This window comes from Bos taurus, chromosome 17, assembly GCF_002263795.3.
Source record: "Bos taurus isolate L1 Dominette 01449 registration number 42190680 breed Hereford chromosome 17, ARS-UCD2.0, whole genome shotgun sequence".
In the NCBI taxonomy this organism is placed as follows: Eukaryota; Metazoa; Chordata; class Mammalia; order Artiodactyla; family Bovidae; genus Bos; species Bos taurus.
The window spans coordinates 29,196,810-29,222,011 of record NC_037344.1 but is presented as its reverse complement, the minus strand read 5'-3'; the positions used below and the strand labels follow the sequence as shown (position 1 = coordinate 29,222,011).

Here is a 25,202-nt window from a genome sequence, read left to right as displayed (position 1 = left end):
TCTTAGAGGCACCTGTGATGTTGAAGTCTGGGTGGCAGAAATGCTTCCAAAGCTACCCCCAAGTGAAAAGGGTTCCCAGTCCCAATTCCAGCATGATTCTGACATGATCTACTTGGAGAAAGAATCAAACTCCACAGGCAAAGGGCTCAGTCCCATAAGACCACCCTTCACTTCAGATGCTAGTCACGTGTCTAGATTATTACCTGTGTTTCTGACCTAATGATTGTAAATCAAAGGTTTGCATGACCCCCTCTTTGGGTTTGATTAATCTGCCAGAACTGCCCACAGAACTCAGGGAAACCCAGTTACTCAGTAAAGTACCAATTTATTATAAAAAGATATTAAAAGATATGAATCAATAGCCAGCCAAAGAGATACATAGAGGAGATCCCAAAGAGGCTTCTGTCCTCTGGTATGGTGCCACAGCATGGCAGAGTCACTGATTCTCCAAGAAGGGTCAAAAACTATCCTTTTGAGTTTTTATGGAGACTTCATTGCATAATCATCATTGACTAAATCCTTGGCCAGAGGTGCCAGATTCAACCTCCTTTGCCTGGAAATCAATGGATAGGACTGAAAGTTCCAACCTTTTAATCATATGGTTGGTCCTCCTGACAACCAGCCTCCACCTTGGGGTGGGATCCAAAACTCACCTTCTCTGAAGCTTTTTTAGGAACTGGGGAAGAGGGACTAAATATCCCGTTGCTCTTATAGGTCAGGACATCACAAGGGTTTGGGAATCTGTGAGCCAGGAACTGTGGATGAAGACCAAATATGAGAAATACATACACACATATATATGTATACATTTGGTCATCTGAATGACCTAATATATGTATATATTTTCCTATGCATCAGTGTCACACCAGGAAAAGCCAAAGATTTCTTCTACTGTGTTTATTGGAGGAACCTGTCTGACTGAGGGTTTAGCCACTGCCTCAAATTACTTTCACCTCCAAATCAGTGGTTGCTTGTGAACCAAGAATTCCAAGAGGACATAGAGGTTTTGATAAACAGTGAATCTGAAGAGACCTAGAAACAAGACAAGGAGGTCACAAAGGGTGGAGACCTCCAACCTGAGGCGGGAACCTCAGGATCCAGCAGTGGGTTCCCGCTTAACCCCCTTGACTAGCCACACCTTGATGGACACCAGCAGAGGGCACTCAAAGACTAAACAAGACCAAAAATACCAGCTAGCTGGAAGACCAGAGTTCCTCCTTTCAACTTCCGTCCCTCCCTGGAGGCCATCTTGGGAAGTAAGAGGGAGAGAAGAGCCCTCTTAAAGGATTTGTAAGAATCATCACTGAGAGGAGATTTAACTTTGAATTGATTGAATATTTACCTCAAAGAGAGTGAGTACAATAGAGATTTTTCTAAAAGCAGAAGAGACTGAGGTTTAAATTTTTTAAAAAATTCTCTCTCTAGCTACTGAGTGGGAATGGGGCCCTATAGCAAATTGAGATTCATAATAGAAAATGAGTTACATATTTTACACTTTTGAGTTGTAATGTTTACATCTCAACCTCCCTGAGTGCAAACTGGGAAAGCTGTACGCTCCCTTGGAGCGGCATCTGGTGGTGTTTTGGAAATGGCTGGGTGAGAGTCAGGAAGGGACAGTGGTAGTCCTTTCCTTTTTGTTGGAGCTGATGTTGACAGTACAAGGCACGCTAAGTTTCGGGTGGGCCAAGAGAAGACTAAGAGCCTGCTCAGCTGGTTGAAGAGACCAGCCAAAGCTGAGGGAGTGGAGGGTTGAGGTGGGGAGCAGACACACCTCCATATTGTCCTCCATGGCAAAGGGCTGCAGAAGAGGTGTCCTACTGGCCACTCATGACCACTCTCTTACGGCCTGAGTGAGCCAGCCACTAGGTGCTGCCAGTAACAGCACTCTTTACCTGCTGGGTAAAGAGACTAACGCATAAGACTGCAGGACTTCCCAGCTGCACTCTCAGCAGTGATGTCTACCAGGTGGCCAGGAACTAGCAGGCCACAGGGGCCCCTTTCCTATAGACATGAGGACATGACTGGGCAGTTACCCCAAAGAGAGAGACTATCTGGAAGAGGCTGCTTAAACCTGAGGTGAAGAGAGAAGATAATTTCAATGGCAAATTTAATTTTCTCACAGTTTAGCACAGTGACTAAGAGCATGAGCTCTAGAGCCAAATGACCAGCTCTGTTTGCAAGCCGTGTGCCCTTGGGCAAATACCTTAAATCTCTGACCTTGGTTGCTCATCTGTTAAATGGGGATCCTAATAGCACCACCCCCTAGGATATGTGAGGATTAAATGGTTAATATATCTCATGTCCTTGGAAGAGTGCCTGGCACACAAAGCAACCAACAGTAAGGGTTTGCTATTATCATTGTCCTCCAGGATGATGATTCATGAGGAAGTTGAAATCCGTTAGAGAAACTTTAAAAAAAAGTTCCACGTCTGCTCCATCTCATCTGTGGTGTGTAAATTTTGGAGCCCACCAGAGACAGATACTTGGCTCCAATAGAGTCACACCTACAATAGCAGCCCCTGGGGGTCGTTTGTCAATAGTCCTGCTTCATCCTGCAGACTAAGCATAGAAACACAGGCTGCAGGAGGCTGTCATCCGCCCCTCTTTAGAGCCATTTCTGTCTTTCAGCATTCAGGGCCATTTTCAGCCCAGGGGCAACAGGCTGCTCCCCTGCCTTGGTCTGACTGCCTGTTTTAGTTGTTGTTCTTTTATCTTCCACAACTGGGTGAAGTTGCTCTCCGAATTTTTATAGCACTTCAGGACAAGGGAGGCTATTGTTACAAGAAGAACCTTTAAGTGTATTGTTCATTCCTTTGAACAGAGATTTGCTGTTATTTTTAAATTCTAAACCTTCGGGGCAGTGAGAGTTTTAGGAGAACAAACTTCAATGGGTAATGACACTGGCTCTGTATTATTATGAAGTGGGAGAACCCTGGTCTCAATTGCCGGTGGTAGAGTCTGGTATTTACAAAACGCAGGTCAGCCTACTGTCTTCCTTGGGTTGAGGCTAACTATGCACTCTGCTCCCTGGCAACACTCTCAGAAGGCCACCTATGGATTTATACAGGTATTTTCTTATTAAGGCATTGGTGAGGACAGCTGAGGGACCTAGTACGTAAGGACCACTTGCTGAGCACCTGCCAAATGCCAGCATCATACCAGACATTCTGCATTAGACGCTGTATTTATTAATGTCCTAGGGTACAAAGGTCTGATGACCACAAACTTGGTGATTTAAAACAATAAAAATCTTTCTTTCACAGTTCTGGAGCCTAGAAGTCTGAAATCAAGGTGTCTGTAGGGCCATCCTCCATCAAATGGAAGCTTTAAAAGCTGTAGTGGTGAATCCTTACTTGCTTCTTCTGATCTCAGCTTCTGGCCACATCACTCTAATCTCTGCTTCTCTGGTCACATTTCTTTTTCCCATCTCTGTGTCTTCTCTCCTGTCTCTTATAAGGATACTTATCACTGGATTATCTTTATGGGTCCTTATCATAGGTGGTCCAGGAAGATCTAAGATTCTTTATTTAAATACATCTGCATAGACCCTTTTTAAAAATAAGGTCACACTCACAGGTTCTGGGGATTAGGGCTTGAATATATAATTTGGGGGGGAGGGATCATTAATCCACTACAATACCTCTGAGATGCTGGGCATTATATTCTGAAAACATGTATCATTATCTCAAAACTCAACTTTTTTTTAAAACTCAAGTTTTAAATTGCTCAGCATGATACTCTCTGTGAGTGACAGAGCTGATTTTAAAGCAGAAGTGTCTGATTTCAAAGCAGTTGTTCTTTCTACTATATCATGCTAAAAATAACCATAATAATAAATAATTATAGCTGATGTTTATCAACTATCTACTATGTATCAGGCAGGCTAGAAGTATTAGAAATGTTTTTTTCTAAACTTTATGACATCTAAAAATTAGGTCTTCTTAGTCACAATTTATAGATGAGGAAACCGAGGCTCAGATGAGTTCAAAAGGGTCCAGGTCATATATCTAGTAAGTGCTTAAGCTGAAATTTGGAATCAAAGACAAAGTAAGTCAAATGCTGCTGGAGAAATCTTCAAAGCCTGAGGAAACTTACAGATAGTAGCAGCATGACTTTTGGTAGATGAAGGATTGGCTAAGTCTCTTAGAAAGGCATTAAAATTACTGAAACCTTAGGATCAGCTTAACACTACCTGATACAGTGTGGTTTGGGCATTTTTCATACTGTGAGTGAGGCAGAGATTTAAGGCATTTTCTTCTTTTTCCAGCCCTTGAGCCTGTCTTGTTTGTCAGGTTCTGTCCATGCTTTGACTTTGCCCAGTTAGAGAGAACTGCCTTTAACTATTTAGAAAGGAAAATAACTTCATTCGAAAAGCACCTTATGACATTAGCCCTCTTGTTTGGAATCGTAAGGAAAATAAGGAAAAATCGTAAGGAAAAAAAGCACCATTTCAGAGCTCTGTCTCATTTAGTTCTTAGAACAGTCCCTGAGGTTGGCAGGTAAGTATCATTATCAGCGTTCTGAAGTCGAGGAGACTGTTTCAAAGTGGGTTGTTACTGGTTTTTTTACACAGAGGCAGAAGCCACTTGAGGCTGGAATGTGTGACCGCAATTCTAATTCCTTTTTGAGTGTACCACGCCTGTTTTCGATTAGGGGAAAAAAGGGGAAAAAAAAAAGAAAACAATAAAGATAAATTTGGCTAGCACCAGCTTTTGGTAGGGTAAGAAAAAAAAGTAGGAAAAAGTTCTCCTTTCCCTTTTCAGTCTTGAGGGTAAACTATTGCATTTCAGCACTGGTACTCAAAAGTGATTTGTAGCTGAGAATTTTTTCTTAAGGGCAGAGGATTCTTTGCGACCTTATTTTCCTTACGATTCCAAACAAGAGGGCTAAATGTGCTCCATTATGTCCAGATTGGTGTTTATAGTACCATCCTCAGATGATAAATGTTACTTTATCAAGTATTACGTAGTTCTAATTCCCTTTTCCAAAGACGAGCTGTACGTGCCAAAATTTTATGATGACAGGTCATAGAATTGGAATGAAAGAAATGTGATACTCAAATCCTACTAACTTAGATAATAGACAGAGATATCTTTTAAGCTAATGGTTTTTGGTTCTTAAGGCTTCATACTTGAAAGTGAGGTGATTTCCTAATGTTCAAAGGGAAGCATTTAGCCCAAGGAGCATGATTGCCACTGTAAGAATTATTTCTTAACTGTGGTGTAAATGCTTCTTCTTTTCTCTTGAATTGTTATTTCCAACACCAAGGCCATGCATCATCTTAAATAACTGCCCATTTCTAGGATCTTCAGCTACTCAACAACCATCTCCCATTTGCTCCCCCTTCCGACACACTCTCTGGCTGAGACTGACCAGAGGCCTTAGAAGCCCTCTTAACTCCTCACCTCTCAACTGCAGACATACACCCACCCCAACCAGCACTCACCTCGAGTTTTTGGCTCTTCCTGTTATTTCTACACTTGGATGAAACACCACACACCAGGTTGTGGGGTCTAGCACCCCTAATAGTTGGGGAGGTCACTTGATGTAACTTGGAAATGTGGGAGTAAATTCCCAGTGGGGCAAATTTTGACCAAGGAGAACCAGGCAATGGGAAGTAGCTGGGAAGATAAACTCCCTCTCTTTTGTCCTTCCCAGAGAGTATTAGAGGCATGTTTTCTCCTTGTACCTCATTTAAAGAGGTCTCACATGGTGAAGGTCAGAACTGCCGCGTGACTCGCTGTGCCTCTTTATGGTTTTTCACAAAGCAGAAGCCAGTCTGTCAGGCACCACTTTGCTTCGCTTCAAATTCTTCCCTTCATTCCTTTTTCCTTAGCCTTGCTAGCCTGGGTGAATACTTCCCAAATAATGCATCAGCCCTCTAAATCCTTGCTTCAGGCTATTTTTTTTTCCCCAGAGAATCTAGGCTATTTCTTATTGGATTGTTGTAAAAGAGACCCAAGAATCAGTATTCTCACTTCCGGGCACTCCCCTTCCCACGTCTGTCCAACACACCTCGTAAGCATATGTTAAATGTGGCATTCTCCTTTTGTGGGCCCCATTGTTTGTAAAATAGAGCCCACATTCCATCATCTGCCATTAAAAGCCCTATAGATTTGCTCTCAAACTAATTTTCCAACTTGATTTTCCACGATTTTTCATTTATACACACTGTTCTCTGGCCAAACTGAACTACTTGAAACTGTTCTATTATCCCATATTTTCTGATCTCCATGCTCTTAATCATGCTGTTCTCTCAATCTATAATGTCCATAATTATGTCTCCTTTCCACATGCTTAAATTCTGTCCATCAAGGGCAAGTTCAAATGCCACCTTCTTCTCAGATTAATCGTAAATTCCCTCCCCTCCACTGTCAACCCATAAAATCCAATAATTTCTCTTTTCTGAGCCCCCAAACCATCTTGTCTGTATTTCTTTGTGGTATTTACTACTTTTTAACTACTCTGTAAGATTTTGTTATATTCATTCTCTCCAGTTAGAGCATAGGCTCCTTGAGGGCATGTCCTGATTCATGTACCTTTGTTTTCCTGCCACTTAGCATGGCTACTTGTGCATAATTGGTGCTTAAGAAAATTTCATGAAATGAATACATAGTCCATTCATTACAGAAAAGCCCAAGATTATGCAAAAACTGATTAAATATTTCTTAAGCTCTAGATCCTTGGTTTTTCAGGGATATACAGGAAAAAAAAATGGCCACAGGGATGCTTCTATTTGTAAGTCGAAAGGTCAAGAGATATTAATAGTGAGAATGCCAGGGCTTCCTGCCTGGGGCCATCAAACAGAACATGCCATAGCATTTTGCTGACCTTGGACAGTTGGCTAAGACGCAGGTCCAAATGATCTAGCTTCTTAAGACATGAGTAATCTACAGGCTTCTGAATATTCTTCCTGATAATGGAGTAAAATTTTGATTAAAAAAATTCCAACCTGAGTGTGTTTTTACAGTGCTTTTACAGCATTTTAAAGTTTAACAGGTCAAAGTCCATAGAATTTTGAGGAAATTTATAAACTAAACATACTATTTGTAGTCATTCCATACTAATATTTCTAAGATAAATGAAATCTTCATAGGAAGAGTAGGCAAAAATCATTGGCTGAGTATTTTTCTGGTATGAACTGATAAACTATGAAATTCAAATGTATTTGGGAAATTATATACATAGTAACAGTTAGTGAACTTATATAGAAACTCTTACACAGAAATTCAATAGTATCGAGAAGGTAAATAAATAGCACTATTGGGCATTATTAGTTTCCAGTTTATATTAAAACTATCATGTTTATATGACTGATATATATTTAGATATGTTATATACATATATATTGGAGAAGGCAATGGCACCCCACTCTAGTACTCTTGCCTGGAAAATCCTATGGACAGAAGAGCCTGGTAGACTGCAGACCATGGGCTCGCGAAGAGTCGGACGCTCGAAGAGTCGGACACGACTGAGCAACTTCACTTTCACGTTTCCCTTTCATGCATTGGAGAAGGAAATGGCAACCCACTCCAGTGTTCTTGCCTGGAGAATCCCAGGGACGGGGGAGCCTGGTGGGCCGCCGTCTATGGGGTCGCACAGAGTCGGACACGACTGAAGCGACTTAGCAGCAGCAGCAGCAGCAGCATACATATATATTGGATTATATTTGAGATTAGGAAAACTTGTTAAAATAGAAATAAATTCTAATTAACAAATTAATGTGAATGGAAAATTATTCTTTTACATACTCCATATGTAAAAGGGTATAATTGTGTAGTCATTCATAGTTAGATTTTGTTGGTATAAATAGACTTCATAAAATCAATAGAAGCAAGCAAATATGAATTGGTCAGCAAGACACTTGGAAAAATACTTAACAATGAATAGCAAGAGATGATCAAGGTTTTCATTCTTATTAACACAAGAGAGGAAAGAAATGAGTTTAGTTGAGATAGTAGCAGATCAAATTGAAACAGCTGGGTTAGGGATGAAAGAGGATGCAATGAACCTATGTACTCTGGAGTTTTTTGGGCAGATCTGTCTGTGGTTTCTCCCTTTGGACCATCATGACTAACATAAGTGAGCCAGCTGTTTGTGGATCCAGGTCGCCTCAGTGGTCCTACTTATAGGTATCATTTGTTGGCCTGAGAGACAACGGATCTCATACTTTTCAAGGCTTGTATTGGCTGATTCCCATTCAGGAATCACCGTGATAACGTGCTGCCCCAGCGATTCTCCTTGCTCCTAATCCCTACTAAAATCCATGTTTTCTCCCAGAGGAATCAGCAACAGCTTAATCTAGGTGACTACAGTCTGGGGCCAGGCTCAAAAGGCCCAGTTCAGATTAATGCCCCAGGCGTGATTTTAAGAACTTGTGTTTTATAGCTTCCTCTTAAAATGGTCAAAACTTTTAAAGAAGATAATTCTTTTCTTATTAACTATATACTCAGCTAGTTTTCCCAAATTAGTATTCCTAGCATTATTGCCAGTGCCCCGCTCCCCCCAAAATTCAGACACCACAGTATTTGAATCATTTTTAGTGCTTCCTTGTAATGCTTTTTTCTGCCTCCCTGTTGGTGACTCTCTTAGGTTTTCTGCTGTGTTTACCATACAACCAAATCACTAAAGTACGTTTACTCTGTGTGAGATGTCAGCAAAGAAAAACTTGCTGGGGACAGAATAAGTACAAAAGAAGAAATAGCCATTCTTCCACCCTAACAAAGGAACAAAAGCAAAAACTCTGGGTTTTGTTTTTGTTTTTTTGAGTTGTAATTGGTTTTCAATGTTGTGTTAGATTCTAGTGTACAGCAAACTGATTCAGTTATATATATGTATATATATGTATATGCACACACATACATATATATACACATTTTTTCATCTTTTTTAATGTAACTTTTATTTTCTATTGGAGTATAGTTGATTTACAGTGTTGTTACTTTCAGTGTACAGCAAAGTGATTCAGTTATATGTATACATATATCCATTCTTTTTCAGATTCTTTCCCCATATAAGTTATTATAGAATATTAAGTAGAGTTCCCTATGCTATACAGTGAGTCCTTGTTGATTATATATTTTATATAATCTTTTTCATATTCTTTTCCTTTATGGTTTATTGCAGAATATTGAATATAGTTTCCTATGCTACACAGTAGGACCTTGTTTATTTTATATATAGTAGTTTGTATCTGTAGAGAAGGCAATGGCACCCCACTCCAGTACTCTTGCCTGGAAAATCCCATGGATGGAGGAGCCTGGTGAGCTGCAGTCCATGGGGTTGCTAAGAATCGGACACAACTGAGCGACTTGACTTTCACTTTTTACTTTCATGCATTGGAGAAGGAAATGGCAACCCACTCCAGTGTTCTTGCCTGGAGAATCCCAGGGACGGGGGAGCCTGGTGGGCTGCCGTCTATGGGGTCGCAGAGTCGGACACGACTGAAGTGACTTAGCAGCAGCAGTTTGTATCTGGGCTTCCCTGGTGGCTTAGTAGGTGAAGAGTCTGCCTGCAATGCAGGAGACCTGGGTTTGATCCCTGGGTTGGGAAGACACCTTGGAGGAGGGCATGGCAACCCACTCCAATATTCTTGCCTGGAGAATCCCCATGAATAGAGGAGCCTAGTAGGCTATAGTCCATGGGGTCACAAAGAGTTGGATGTGACTGAGCAAATATCTACTAATTCCAGACTCCTAATTTATCCCTCCTCCACCCTCTTTTCCCTTTGGTGACCATAAGTTTGTTTTATATGTCCGTGAGTTTACTTCTGTTTTGTAAATATTTCATTTGTATCATATTTTAGATTCTACATATAAGTGATAAAATATTTCTCTTTCTCTTTCTGACTTACTTTACTTAGTATGATAATCTCTAAATCCATTCATGTTGCTGCAAGTATTATCTCATTCTTTTTATGACTGAGTACTATTCCATTATATGTATATACCACATCTTCTTTATTCATCTGTTGATGGATACTTAGGTTGCTTATATGTCTTGGCTGTTGTAAATAATGCTGCTGTGAACATTGGAATGCATATATCTTTTCAAATTAGAGTTTTCTCCAGATATATACACAGGAGTGGGATTGCTGGATTATATGGCAACTCTAGTTTCTAAAGGAACCTCCATACTGTTCTCCATAGTGCCTGTACCAATTTATATTCCCATCAACAATGTAGGGAGGTTCCCTTTTCTCCACATTGTCTCCAGCCTTATTTGTAGACTGTTTAATTATGGCCATTCTGACCACTGTGAGGTGGTATCTCATTGTACTTTTGATTTGCATTTCTTCAGTAATTAGCTTCCCTGGTGGCTCAGATGGTAAAGAATCTGCCTGCAATGCAGGAGACCTGGGTTTGATCCCTGGGTTGGGAAGATCCCCTGGAGAAGGAAATGGCAACCCACTCCAGTATTTTTGCCTGGAGAATGTCCACGGATTATAGCCTGGTGGGCTATAGTCCTTAGAGTCACAAAGAGTTGACACGACTGAGTGACTAAGCACATACACAATAATTAGCAAAGTTGAACATCTATTTATGTGACTATTGGTTATCTGTATATCTTCTTTGGAGAAATGTTTATTTAGGTGTTCTTCACATTTAAAAAAATTTTTTGTCACTTTATTTTTTAATTGAAGGATAATTACTTTGCAGAATTTTGTTGTTTTCTGTCAAACATCAACAAGCATCAGCCATAGGTTGATTCTTGAATGGGTTGTTCTGGTTTTTTGTTTTTGTTATTAAGTTGTATGAGCTGTTTGTATATATTGGAAATTTAGCCCTTGTCAGTCACATCATTTGCAGATATTCTCTCCCAATGTATAGGTTGTCTTTTCATTTTGTTTATAATTTCCTTTGCTGTGCCAAAAGTCTATAATTTTGATTAGGTTCCAATTGTTTATTTTTGCTTTTATTTCTGTTACCTTGGGAGACTGAGCTAAGAGAACATTGCTATGATTTATGTCAGAGAATGTTTTTCCTATGTTCTCTTGTAGGAGTTTTATGGTCTTATATTTAAGCCTTTAAGTCATTTTAATTTTATTTTTGTGTAGGGTTGATGGAGTGATCTAACTTAATTGATTTGTATGTCCTGCTTTCCCAATACCACTTCCTGAAGAAATTGTTTTTTTCTCCATTGTATATTCTTGCTTCCTTTGTTGTAGGTTAATTGATTGTAGGTTTATTTCTGGATTCTTTATTCTTTTCCACTGATCCATATGTCTGCCTTGGCCAATACCATGATGTTTTGATTATTATAGCTTTGTAGTATTGTCTGAAGTCTGAGAGTGTTACACCTCCAGTTTTGTTCTTTTTCCTAAGTATTGCTTTGGCAACTCTGAGTCTTTTATGGTTCTATATAAATTTTAGTATTATTTGTTCTAGTTCTGTGGAAAATGCCATGGGTAATTTGAGAGGGATTGTGTTAAATCTGTATATTGCTTTGGGTAGTATGGCCACTTGAAATTATTCCAATTCAAGAACATGGTATATTGTTCTACTTCTTTGAATCATCTGCCATTTCCCTTACTAGTGTTTTGTAGTTCTTGGTATATAGATCTTTTATCTCCCTGGTCAGGTTTATTCTTAAGTATTTAATTATTTGGTGCAACTTTAAGAGATATTTAATGCAATCAATTTCTGTGTGTTAATTTTGTATCCCACTACCTTGCTGATTTCATTTATCAGTTCTAGTAATTTTTGCATGGAGTTTTATAAAAAGTATTTATATGTTTTATTCATTGTCTGTGTTGGGTCTTTGTTGCTATGCACAAACTCTCTATTTTCAGCAAGTGAGCAACTTTCTCTAGTTGCAGTTCATGGGGTTATCATTGTGGTGGCTTCTCTTGCAGACAACACAGCCTCTGGGGCATGAGGGCTCAGTAGTTGTGGCACACAGGCTTAGTTGCCCTGCAGCATGTGGAATCTTCCTAGACCAGGAATCAAACTTGTGTCCTCTGCACTGCAAGGCAAATTCTTAACCACTGGACCACGAGGGAAGCCCTATGTGGACTTTTTAGGGTTTTCTAGGTAGAGTATCGTGTCATCTGCATATGATGACAGTTTTACCTCTTTCCTTCTGATCTAGATGCCTTTTACTTTTTTCTTGTTTCATCGCTGTGACTAGGACTTCTAATACTATGTTGAATACAAGTGGTGAGAGTAGGCATCCTTGTCTTGTTCCAGATCTCAGTGAGAAGGCTTTCAGCTTTTCACCATTGAGTAATATGTTGGCTGTGGTTTTTTCATAAATAGATTTTACCATGTTGAGATATGGTCCCTCTGTACCCACTTTAGTGAGAATTTTTATCATGAATGAATATTGAATTTTATCAAATCCTTTCCTGCATCTATTGATGATCATGTGATTTTTGTCTTTTCTTTTGTTGATGTGGTATATCACATTGAATAATTTGCATATGTTGAACCATCCTTTATGACCCTGGGATGAATCCAACTTGATCATAGTATATGAACTTTTTTATGTGTTATTGGATTCAGTTTGCCTGTTGAGAAGTTTTGCATCTATATTCATCAAAGAAATTGGCCTGTAATTTTCTTTTTCATTAGTCTGGTTTAGGTATCAGGATGATGGAGGCTTCATAGTATGACTTCTGGAGTGTTCCCTCCTCTTCAGTCTTTTGAAAGAGTTGGAGAAGAGTTGGTATAAATTCTGCTTTGTGTTTGGTAAAATTCCCCAGTGAAGTCATCTGGTCCTGGACTTTTGTTTGCAGGGAGTTTTTAAAATTACAGATTCTACTTCACTTCTAGTGATTGGTCTGTTCAAATTATCTATTGCTTCTTGATTCAGGAGAACTAATCTTGTGAGTTTGACTTCTTATGACTCTATTAAAATTCCAAAATATTATTTATGCATTAAGTAGGGACAATGTAAAGCTCAAAATTAGATTGAAGACAAAGGGTTCTAAGAAGTAAACACAAAGATTATAAGATATTGTTTGAAAAGAGTTAAAGAATTTGGGACTTCCCAGGTGGCACCAGTGGTAAAGAACCCATCTGCCAATGTAAGAGACGTAAGAGATGCAGGTTTGATTCCTGGGTTGGGAAGATCCCCAGTAGGAGGGCTTGGCCACTCTCTTCAGTGTTCTTGCTGAAGAATCGCACAGAGGAGCCTGGCGGGCTACAGTCCATAGCGTTGCAAAGAGTTGGATACAACTGAAGTGATTTAGCACAAAGAATTGTTGGGAGCAGTAGTTAGGAAATTTTGATAAATTTCCATGGATTCTAATGTTTTGGTTGTGTTTGTTTTATCAACCATAGACCCTTTGTAGCAGAAAAATTCAGGTCAGAAAGCATACTCCACACACAAAACCCTCAGTGTAGTAAGTCTGCATCATTCCCAGAGGAGTGAGGCTGGCTGAGAGCCTCTCCACTTGGCCAGTTTGAACCTGGTATCCATGTTATTGAGAAAGTGTAGTCTCTTAAGTACCTTTCATAGAGTGACTGTTCTATTATGTTTATGAGTTGTTTTTTTTTTTTTTTTACTATTGGTTTAAAATACTTTTTTTTTAATTAAAAATTATCACACTTGGGACTGCCCTGGTGGTCCAGTGGCTAAGACTTTGGGCTCCCAATACTGGGGGCCTGGATCTAATCCCTAGTTGGGGAAGTAGGTCCCACATGTCACAGCTGGGAATTTACATACCTCAACTAAAGATCCTGCATGCCAGAACGAAGATCGAAGAGCCTGTATACTGCAGCTAAGACCCCACACAGCTGAATAAATCATTTATTTAATATTTATTTTTATTTATCACATAGTGAAATTTACTTTTTAAATACATGTATACTTGTGTAACCACTACTACCCATAATGTACATAATAGTTTATATGAGATGTTTTTATTATATATGCACTTTAGTTTTGGATTCAAGTAGTCCGTGAATATCCAAATCAATGTGCTCCACAGAGTTTGGTCCCCTAGAGAACAGTAAAAGTTAAATATTTAACAATAATAATAGTGCTAATTTCAAAGAGTATTTAAAGTTTAGTGTTTGATTCTTGGTACGCTCTAGGATGCTTGACTCCAAATACCTGCCCAATGTTAGTTACATGGGCAGCCCATGCTTATCCTTTGATTGTAATGCCTGTAGCTCTTTGAGAAACACTTTCTTTGAAATCTCTTTTAATCTTCACAACAACCTTGTATGTTATATATCTTGGGTTGGCCAAAAGTTTCATTTGTTTTTTTTTTTTGTAAGATGGCTCTAATAGCACTTAGTTGTCTTTAACTTCATTCAAAAAATTTTGTTAGATTATATTGTGACAACTGTCGTATCAGTGTGCATTTTTTAAAAAACTTATCAAAATTGATGAATTTGTGTGTAGCCATTTTAATGTTGAAAGTGGAAGAAAACATTTTCAGCATATTACGCTTTATTATTTCAAGGAAGTTCAAAACACAGCTGAAACACAAAGGTTTGTGCAGTGTATGAAGAAGGTGCCATGACTGATCAGACAAGTCAAAAGTAGTTTGCAAAGTTTTGTGCTGGAGATTTCTTGCTGGATGATGCTCCATGGTCTGGCAGACCGATAAAGTTCATAGTGATCAAATTGAGACATTGAGAACAATCAACATCATATGACACGGGAGATAGCTGACATACTCAAAATATCCAAGCATTGAAAATCATTTGCAACAGCTTAGTTATGTTAATTGCTTTGATGTTTAGATTCCATGTAAGTTTGGTGGTGGGGGTGGGATGGAGGTGTACCTTCTTGATGGTAAGATGTTCTGTTTTAAACCAAATTGTAAAGTGGATACTTTATAATAATGTGGAATGGAAGAGATTGTGGGGCCAGCGAAGTGAACCATACCAGCCACACCAAAGGCTGGTCTTCATCCAAAGAAGGTGATGTTGTATATATGGTGGGATTGGAAGGGAGTTGTCTATAATGAGCTCCTTCAGGAAAACCAAATGATTAATTCCAACACGTACTGTTCCCAATTAGACCACCTGAAAGCAGCAGTCAACAAAAAGCATCAGAATTAGTCAACAGAAAACACATAATCGTCTTAAGAATAATACAAGACCACATGTTTCTTTGATGGCTAGACAAAAACTGCCATAACTACGATGTGGAACAGCCAAAGAAATAATAATAATAAAGACAATAGAGGAGTGGGAGTATAATTAGAGGAAAACCACATAGTAGATTTTTACTGCTAGTTTTATTTTTATTAAAAAAGGTAAAAATGAAGTTGCTCAGTCATGACCAACTCTTTGGGATCCCATGGACTGTAGTCTACCAGGCTTATCTATCCATGGGATTTTCCAGGCAAGAGTACTGGAGTGGGTTGCCATTTCCTTCTCCAGGGGATCTTCCTGACCCAGGGATTGAACCCAGGTCTCCTGCATTGCAGGCAGATGCTTTACCTTCTGAGCCACCAGGGAAGAAAAAGGTAAATATTTAAAACTATTTACAGTCATGTGAAGCTGATATCATGATTTCAATGCAGTGTTTAAAAGAAGTCTCAGGAATCTCTGCCAGTTTTAACCAACAGGACAGTTTCCATTGGTTTCTTATGTTTTTCAGTCTTGAGGACTCCATACCAGGCTCCCCACCACCACGCTCCTAGTTGAGGAGTCTAAGAATAATGGAATGGAGTATGCTGACTTAATTTAATTCTTAAAAGTAATCCTGAAGGTCTGGAGCACTAAAGCTTTCTAGCAGAACATGTCATAGTATCGAAATTTCTCTACAAAGTTTAGATAAATTAGAGGAATTGGGAAGAAGAAGTTCAAGAGTATGCAATTAACTTTTGTTATTCAAGTTCAGAATAAGCTGCTTAAATGCTTTTTATTATTGGAAATTCAGTTTGTACTTGTCTGTAAACAAGTAATGCCAGGGTCTGCCAGGGACATTGATGGTAATAGACTGTTTACTTTCTAGAGAGGATCCTTTTTCCTCCACCCCCCCCCCCCAAAAATGCTGAATAAAGAAAATCACAAATTTATATCAGTCTGGGCAGTTGAGTTATGAGTTAGTTACATCAAGGCTAGCAAAAGTGGCCAATGCCTAAATAGTGCCATTGTTATGAGTAGTGGGAAAGCACAAGGACTGTAAGAAACAGAGGCAGCCCCAAGAAGGGTGACGTGCAGATAAAGTCCCTACAGCAGCCATGAGAATGACCTCCAGGGAATCTTGACCCTTCCTCCCCATCTTCAGCCTCCTAACCCCTGGCTTTCCGTAACTCTCCAAGTACAATCAAGTAGGGTGTAAAACAGGTCTATCAGAAAACACTGATGTGTTTTAAGCTCCTAAGAAAATTTCAAGGAGAAGCAAACTAATAAAAATATGAAGGCCCTTGGATTCTAGGCTATAAGGTGATCCTGAATTAGGTGAAAACCTAATTCACAAAAGTCTCAGCTCCTGTCACAGGGGCATTTTAACTTGGAATGTGCAAGCGCCTGAACATCCACTTTCTCCATCCTTTGTGGACAACACTCCCCAGTCCCAGACCAGACCCATCACTGTGATATTTTAGGAGAGTTATCTAAAAGCCTGAGAAAAAGAAGTCATGCTTCCTCACCAGAAAGGTTACAGGCCATCTCAAGTGAACCCTGATGAGAAGAACATATAGCCTTGGGCTTATGGGCTGTATAAAAGGCCAGAGTTATTACAGGGCGGAGGTTTAAAAGTGCATCTTAAAAAACAGCAAATGCATTCCATCTGGGGGTTGATTTTAATGTTTGGGTGGGCATTAGTACTATGTATTAGATATAATCTAAAACAAAAACACTTTCTTCTTTAATATGCCACATTTGACATCTAATGTTTTTCTGTCTCTGGGAACTGGATTGTGGGTTTTACAAAGTCTCTGTGCAAAGCCCATGCCTGCCAGCTACCCCTAGCGTGACTCTAGTACTCTACTGTCTGGCTACGTCAGCATCACAGGAAGAATGCCCTGGCATTCAAACCATTCCGGTAAAGAAGATCTTGGAAATCAGCTAGCCACTGAAGGGGAAGCAGTTAAAATCACTAACTTGTTTTCGTCCAACATTTCCTTTGTCCTCAATTGGTCCAAAAAGGGCTTTTAAACATTCACATGGGAACAGTTTGCAAATGGCCAGTGTGCTGGTGGTAGTTATCAATCTGAGTCCTGTTTCCCAGTCTGGAGAAGCCCATGTGTGCAGTCGCCTTTCTGAAGGCTCACTTCCTGCAGAGGTGTTGACAGGGAAGAGGCGAAAAGGACAATAACGTGACCTCCTTTCACCAGGAAGCCTCAGATCACTTCCCTTTGTCTCTGTGCTCCTTTGTGAGATTTTGATCCAATCTGCTATAGTGAGAAGAAACTCTCAACATTATTTAAAAAAAAAAAAAAAAAAATCCACCCCAACTTTCATTTTCCTCCTAAGAAATGGAATTTTATTTCTGGATGATGAGGGCTTTGGAAGGCCTTGGCATGGTATATGAGTGATCCTTTCACAGCTGTGGAATATCAGTGGACTACATATCCAGAGTATAGAAGTAGCTCTTAAAATATCAACCAAACGAAGAGTTGAGAGAGAGAAGTATGTCTTTAAGGAGCTATGTGAATGTTACTGAATCCTTCAAATGATGGTATAACCCTCTGTGATAAAGCAACAGTCTCCATGGGCTGTATTTATAGAGCACTGACTTCATGGAGACAGCACAGAGGTCCCTAGGGATGCAGGGACCCTTGTTAGCCATTATCTATTATTAGCCTTTTTCTACACACACTATCTACTATTTCTGCAGTGCCCTGGATTCTCAGCAGAAATGCTCTAAGAATGTCTGTGTCTTCATCTCCTGCCTGGCATCACCCAGCAGTACAGGAGAATGGTGACCAGAGGGTAACTGAACTCTTGGAGAAAGGGGCCATGGGCATAGAGGTAACAAGTTGGTGGGGTGACTCTTCCCTTGGTGATAGGGAAGAAGAACTCTGAAATCCCAAAGTGCTTTCTGACATTTGCCACCCACATAAATTAATGAGTGAGTTATTAAGGGCCTTTCTGTTTAATTAGAAATCAAACCAAAGACCCTGGTGTCATAATTTATTCTCCTGCAAAATGATGTGACCTGGAGGTTCCAGCTATAACCACAGAAAAATTGGAAGTTGGTAAATGACTCTCCAACTGAAAACTCCAAAGATGTAGAAAGGGCAGAGGGAAGAAAATGTACAATTAATAAACAGGATGAGGCAAGTGGGCAAGCCTTCACCTATGATGTCACCTGCTTGTATATGATGAAATATTACATAGCCAGTTTTGGAATACTATTTATCATGGGACCCCATTTTTCATTACTTCAACAATGAGAGATACTAAATTAATGTCACATTATTTTTAATAGTTAAAATAGTTAAAAGTGTTGTAATCCACAGATGAGGGAAGTACATGATATGGATGTACTATGTACTATGATTTCCTCAGATTCTGCTCTGTCAGTGGGCATCAGTGTTGGCCCAGTTCTATAAACAATGCTGCAACAAGCTTCATTGTTCATGGAAGCTTATATAGCAAATGTTTATTCACTTTTTAATGTTATAAATATTTCTAATTTACAGAAAGAAATGGGTGATAATACAAAAACACTGGAGCACTCAACATTATTTTTAAACATTTTAAACATTATTTTTAAAATGTTTATTAACATTTTGAATATTTACTTCAGGCTTTAAAAAAATATTAGAATTATAAAGACCTCTTTTTTTAACTTTTTTTATGTATTGGGTTATAGCCAGTTAACAGAGCTGTGATAGTTTCAGAGGAACATTGAAAGAACTCAGCCATATGTATACATGTATCCACTTTCCCCCAAACTCCCCGCCCATCCAGGCTGGCACATAACATTGAGCACAGTCCCATTCTTACTGGCTATATACATTAGGTCTTCCTGGTGGCTCAGCTGGTAAAGAATCCGCCTGCAATGTGGGAGACCTGGGTTCGATCCCTGGGTTGGGAAGATCCCCTGGAGAAAGGAATGGCTACCCACTCCAGTATTATGGCCTAGAGAATTCCATGGACTGTATAGTCTATGGGGTTGCAAGAGTGGGACACAACTGAGCAACTTTTACTTTCATACAGTAGGTCCTTGTCAGTTATCCATTTTAAATATAGCAGTGTGTACGTGTCCATCCCAAACTCCTTAACTATCCATACCCCCATCCTTCCTCCAGTAACCACAAGTTTGTTCTCTAAAGAATCTCATTATATTCCTCTTCCATTCTATTTCTTTCCCTTCCCTTATAACTACTTTAAAACAGCTATGTATTGTTCACCTCCATGTCTTACTATGTATACACAGTTCTCTCTAATTTAAAAATTTATACAACTAGGCTCATACTCCAGGTGTTGTTGTTGTTCAGTTACTGAGTTGTGTTCAATTCTTTGTGACCCCATAGACTGCAGCATGTCAGGCCTCCCTGTCCATAACCATCTCCTGGAGTTCGCCCAAGTTCATGTCGATCGAGTTGGTGATGCCATCCAACCATCTAATCCTCTGCTGCCCTCTTCTTTTGCCTTCAATCTTTCCCTGCATCAGGGTCTTTTCCAGTGAGTTGGCTCTTTACATCAGGTAGCCAAAGATTTGGAGCTTCAGCATCAGTTCTTCCAGTGAGTATTCAGGGTTGATTTCCCTTAGGATTGACTGATTTGATCTCCTTGCTGTCCAAGAGACTCTCAAGAGTCTTCTCCAGCACTGCAATTCAAAAGCATCATTTTTTTTGGGCATTAAACCTTCCTTATTGTCCAGCTCTCACATCTGTTCATGACTACTGGTAAAACCATAGCTTTGACTATATGGACCTTTGTAGGCAAAGTGATGTCTCTGCTTTTTAATATCCTGTCTAGATTTGTCATAGTCTTCCTTCCAAGAAGCAAGCGTCTTCTAATTTCATGGCTGCAGTCACCATCCACAGTGATTTTGGAGCCCAGGAAGAGAAGATCTGTCACTGCTTCCACTTTTTCCCCTTTATTTGGAATGGAGTGATGGGACTGGGTGCCATGATCTTAGTTTTTTTAATGTTGAGTTTTAAGCCAGCTTTTTCATTCTTCTCCTTCACCCTACTCAAGAGGCTCTTAGTTCCTCTTTGCTTTCTGCCATTAGAATGGTGTCATCTGCATATCTGAGTTTGTTGATATTCCTCCCAGCAACCTTGATTCCTGCTTGTAACTCATCCAGCCTGGCATGCATTTCACATGATGTACTTTGCATGTAAGTTAAATAAACAGGGTGGCAATATACAGCACTGTCATGCTCCTTTCCCAATTTTGAGCCAGTCAGTTGTTCCATGTAAGGTTCTAACTGTTTTGCTTCTTGAACCACATACAGACTTCTCAGAAGACAGGTAAGATCGTCTGGTATTCCCATATCTTGAAGAATTGTCCACATTTGTTGTGATCCACACAGTCAAGGGCTTTCATGTAGTCAATGAAACAGAAGTAGATGTTTTTCAGGAATCCCCTTGCTTTCTCTGTGATCCAACGAGTGTTAGCAATTTGATCTCTGGTTCTTTTGGCTTTTCTAAACCCAGCTTGTACATCTGGAAGTTGTTGATTCAAGTACTGATGAAGCCTAGCTTAAAAGGATTTTGAGGATAACCTTACTAGCATGGGGTGGGGCGGGGGGCTCCCTGGTGGCTCAGATGGTAAAGAATCCGCCTGCAGTAGGACATGACTTAGTGACTTTCACGCTTTACTAGCATGGGAAGTGAGCCCAATTGTCAGGTAGTTTGACCATTCTTTAGCACTGCCGTCCTTTGGAATTGGGATGAAAACTGACTTTTTCCAGTCCTGTGGCCACTGCTGGGTTTTCCAAATTTGCTGACATATTGAGTGCAGCACTTTCACAGCATCATCTTTTAGTATTTTAAATAGCTAAGCTGAAATTCCATCTCTTCCAGTAGCTTTATTGATGATAATGCTTCCTAAGGTCCATTTGACTTCACACTCTAGGATGTCTAGCTATAGGTGAGTGACCACACCATTGTGTTTATCTGGGTCATCAAGACCTTTTTGTACAGTTCTTCTGTGTATTTTTGCCACCTCTTCTTAATCTCTTCTGCCTCTGTTGAGGTTTTACTGTTTCTGTCCTTTATCTTGCCCATTCTTGCATGAAATGTTCCCTTGATATCTCCAATTTTCTTGAAGAGATAGTCTTTCCCGTTCTGTTATTTTCCTCTATTTCTTTGCATTGTTCACTGAAGAAGGCCTTCTAATCTCTCCTTACTGTTCTTTAGAACTCTGTATTCAGTTGGATATATCTTTCCCGTTCTCTCTTGCTTTCGCTTCTCTTCTCTGCTCAGCTATTTGTAAAGTCTCCTCAGACAAACCACTTTACCTTCTTGTATTTCTTTTTCTTTGGGATGGTTTTGGTCACTGCCTCCTATAAAATGTTATGAACCTCTGTCCATAGTTCTTCAAGTGGTCTGTCTATCAGATCTAATCCCTTGAATCTATTTGTCACTTCTACTGTATAATCATCAGGGATTTGATTTAGGTCATACCTGAATGGTCTAGTGTTTTCCCCCACTTTCTTTAGTTTAAGCCTGAATTATGTTATAAGAAATGGATGTTCTGAGTCACATTAAGCTCCAGGTCTTGTTTTTGCTGACTGTATCGAGCTTCTTCATCTTCAGCTGCAAAGAATGTAATCAATCTGATTTTGGTATTGACCATTTGGTTGTGTCCATGTGTAGAGTCACCTCTTGTGTTGTTGGAAAAGGGTGTTTGCTATGACCAGTGTGTTCTCTTTGCAAAACTTTTAGCCTTTGCCCTGCTTCATTTTCTACTCCAAGGCCAAACTTGCCTGTTATTCTGGGTGTCTCTTGACTTCCTACTTGTGCATCTCAATCCCCTATGATGAAAAGGACATCTCTTTTTTTTTAGTGTTCTAGAAGGTCTTGTAGATCTTCATAGAACTCATCAACTTCAGCTTCTTCAGCATCAGTGGTTGAGGCATAGACTTGAATTACTGTGATGTTGAATGTTTTGCCTTGCAAATGAACTGAGATCATCCTGTCATTTTTGAGATTGCACCTAAGTACTGCATGTTGGACTCTTGTTGACTATGAGGGGTACTCCATTTCTTCTATGGGATTCTTGCCCAAAGTAGTAGATATAATGGTCATCTGAATTAAATTTGCCCTTTCCCATCCATTTTAGTTCACTGATTCCTAAGATGTGGATGTTGATTCTTGTCATTTCCTGCTTGACCACATCCAATTTACCTTGATTTGTGGGTCTAACATTCCAGGTTCCTATGCAGTATTGTTCTTTACAGAATCAGACTTTACTTTCACCATCAGACACATCCACAACTGGGTGGTGTTTCTGCTTTGGCTTAGCCTCTTCACTCTTTTTGGAGCTATTAGTAATTGCCCTCTGCTCTTCCCTAGTGGACACCTTCTGATCTGGGGGGGCTCATTTTCTGGTCTCATATCTTTTTGCCTTTTTATACTGTTCATGGGGTTCTCACCCCAAGAATACTGGAGTGGTTTGCCATTTCCTTCTCTAGTGGACCACATTTTGTCAGAACTCTCCACTGTGACCTGACCATCTTGGGTGGCCCTGCATGGCTTGGCTCACAGCTTCACTGAGTTACACAAGCCCCTTTGCCGTGACAAAGTAGTGAGCCATGAAGGGGATGCTCCAGGTATCCTTCTGCAATTTGTTTTTTATTCAACACTGTATCTTCTAAGACCTATCCACATTAACCCATGTAGAGAAAATTCTTTTATTTTATTTATTTAATTTTTGGAGGGTCTTTGTTGCTTTACACAGGCTATCTTTAGTTGCAGTGAGCAGGGAATACTGTTAATTGAGGTGCATGGGCTTCTCTTTTATGGAGCACAGGCTCTACGCATGTGGGCTTCAGTAACTGCGGCACACAGCCTCAGTATTTGCAACACACAGGCTTGGTAGTTGCGGCTCATGAGCTCTAGAGCACAGGCTCACATTGTGGTGCACTGGCTTAGTTGCTCTACGGCATGTGGGATCTTCCTGGACCAAGGATTCAATCTATGTCTCCTGCATTGGCAGGCAGATTCTTATCCACTACACCACCAGGGAAGTCCTAGAGCACATTTTTAAATTTTGATGGATTGAATCTACCAGTTTACTTATCTGATAATCACTTATAAGATGCATTGCTACTTATATTAGTTCCAATTATTTACTGTTTTAAACCATGGTCTATTAATCTTCCTTATCCATATCTCCTTGAGGTGTAGTTATAAGGGGGTGTGTGTGTATGTTTCAGTTCAGTTCAGTCGCTCAGTCGTGTCCAACTCTTTGCGACCCCATGAATCTCAGCACAACAGGCCTCCCCGTCCATCACCCCTAGAGTTCACTCAGACTCACGTCCATAGAGTCAGTGATGCCATCCAGCCATCTCATCCTCTGTCGTCCCCTTCTCCTCCTGCCCCCTATCCCTCCCAGCATCAGAGTCTTTTCCAGTGAGTCAACTCTTCGCATGAGGTGGCCAAAGGACTGGAGTTTCAGCTTTAGCATCATTACTTCCAAAAAAATCCCAGGACTGACCTCCTTCAGAATGGACTGGTTGGATCTCCTTGCAGTCCAAGGGACTCTCAAGAGTCTTCTCCAACACCACAGTTCAAAAGCATCAATTCTTTGGCGCTCAGCCTTCTTCACAGTCCAACTCTCACATCCATACATGACCACAGGAAAGACCATAGCCTTGACTAGACAAAGCTTTGTTGGCAAAGTAATATCTCTGCTTTTCAATATGCTATCTAGGTGTATGTATAGTTATGTGTAAATCTGGCTGTGAAGTTGGTGGGACAGATACTGACTGTACTTGTCAACTTCATAATGATATTGCCAAATTTATAATAATTTACACTCCTATAATGTGTAAGAATTCTTATTTCCCCACATTTTTACCAGTGCTTGTTAATCTTTGTCAACCTTATCATGTGAAAGGTATCTCATCATAGGTTTTCTTTTTTATAACTTTATTTATTTTCGGCTGTGCTGGGTCTTGGTTGCTGCAGGTAGGCTTTCTCCAGTTGCGGAAAACAGGGGCTACTCTCCAGTTGTGGTGAACAGGTTTCTCGTTGCGGTGGCTTCTCTTGTTGTGGAGCACGGGCTCTAGGGTGTGTGGGCTTAGTAGTTGTGGCTCCTGGGCTCTAGAGCACAGGCTCAGTAGTTGTGGCACGCTGCCTTAGTTGCTCCACAGCATGTGGGATCTTCGTGGATCAGAAATTGAACCCTCGTCTCCTGCATCAGCACGTGGATTCTTTACCACTGAGGCATCAGGGAAGCCCTTCATCATAGTTTTTATTTCCCATGTTTCTAGTGATTTAAGCATATTTTCAAACATTTACTGGCCATTTAGTTTTCCTCATTTGTGAATTCATATCCTTTGTCCAGTTGTTTTTTTTCTCTTAGGTTGATGGTCTTTTAAAAATTGATTTGGAAGAATTCTTTGTATTAGGTTGAATCACATGAAATTGCCATTTTTGTAAGTCAAAATTATTGAATATTGGCAGTTACATATATATATAAAACAAAGCTTCCCTGATTCACTGTAAAGAATCTGCCTGCAGTGTGTGAGACCCGGGTTCTATCCCTAGGTCAGGAGGATCCCCTGGAGAAAGGAATGGCTACCCATTCCAGTATTCTTGCCTGGAGAATTCCATGGGCTGAGGAACCTGGTGGGGTATTGTCTGTGTGATCACAAAGAATGGGACACAGCTGAGTGACTAACACTTTCACTTTCCACATAAAACAAGTATTTCTTGACATTAATCTTTTGATCATTACATGAATGTCAACTGTCTTCTGCCAGTTTAAGACTTTTATTTTAAATGTGTTTAAGACATCCTTTGGCATGTAGAAGTAAACATTAATATAGCCAATTTATCAATGTTTTCCTTTGTGTTTCATGTTTTTTCCTGTGTGTTGTTTAAGGAATCTTTCTTTACTCCTGTGCCATCAAAGAGATAGTTCAGATTTTGCTGGTGTTGATTTACTTGAAGTGGGATTTCTGGGTTAGAGAATATTTGTGTGTATTTAAATTTTACCAATGTGTTAGAGTATCCCTTTCTAAAAAAATGCCTATTTAATGAGTGAGGAGAAATATATCATTGTTTTTTAAATTTATATTTCCCTGGCAACTAGTGAAATAAAGCATCTTTTTTATGGATTTCATCATCATTTGCATTTGCTCATCTGTGAGTTTTCTATTCA

General features: G+C 39.8%; 1 long non-coding RNA gene across 1 annotated transcript in view; it reads left to right on the top strand.

Moving 5' to 3' along the window:
• The first annotated feature begins 972 nt into the window (after positions 1-972).
• Positions 973-25,202, top strand: part of LOC132342591 (uncharacterized) — an 85,999-nt gene continuing 61,769 nt past the window's right edge. The window contains exon 1 of the long non-coding RNA XR_009491023.1: positions 973-1,352. This is a non-coding gene — a long non-coding RNA (uncharacterized lncRNA). The remainder of the gene's footprint in view (positions 1,353-25,202) is intronic.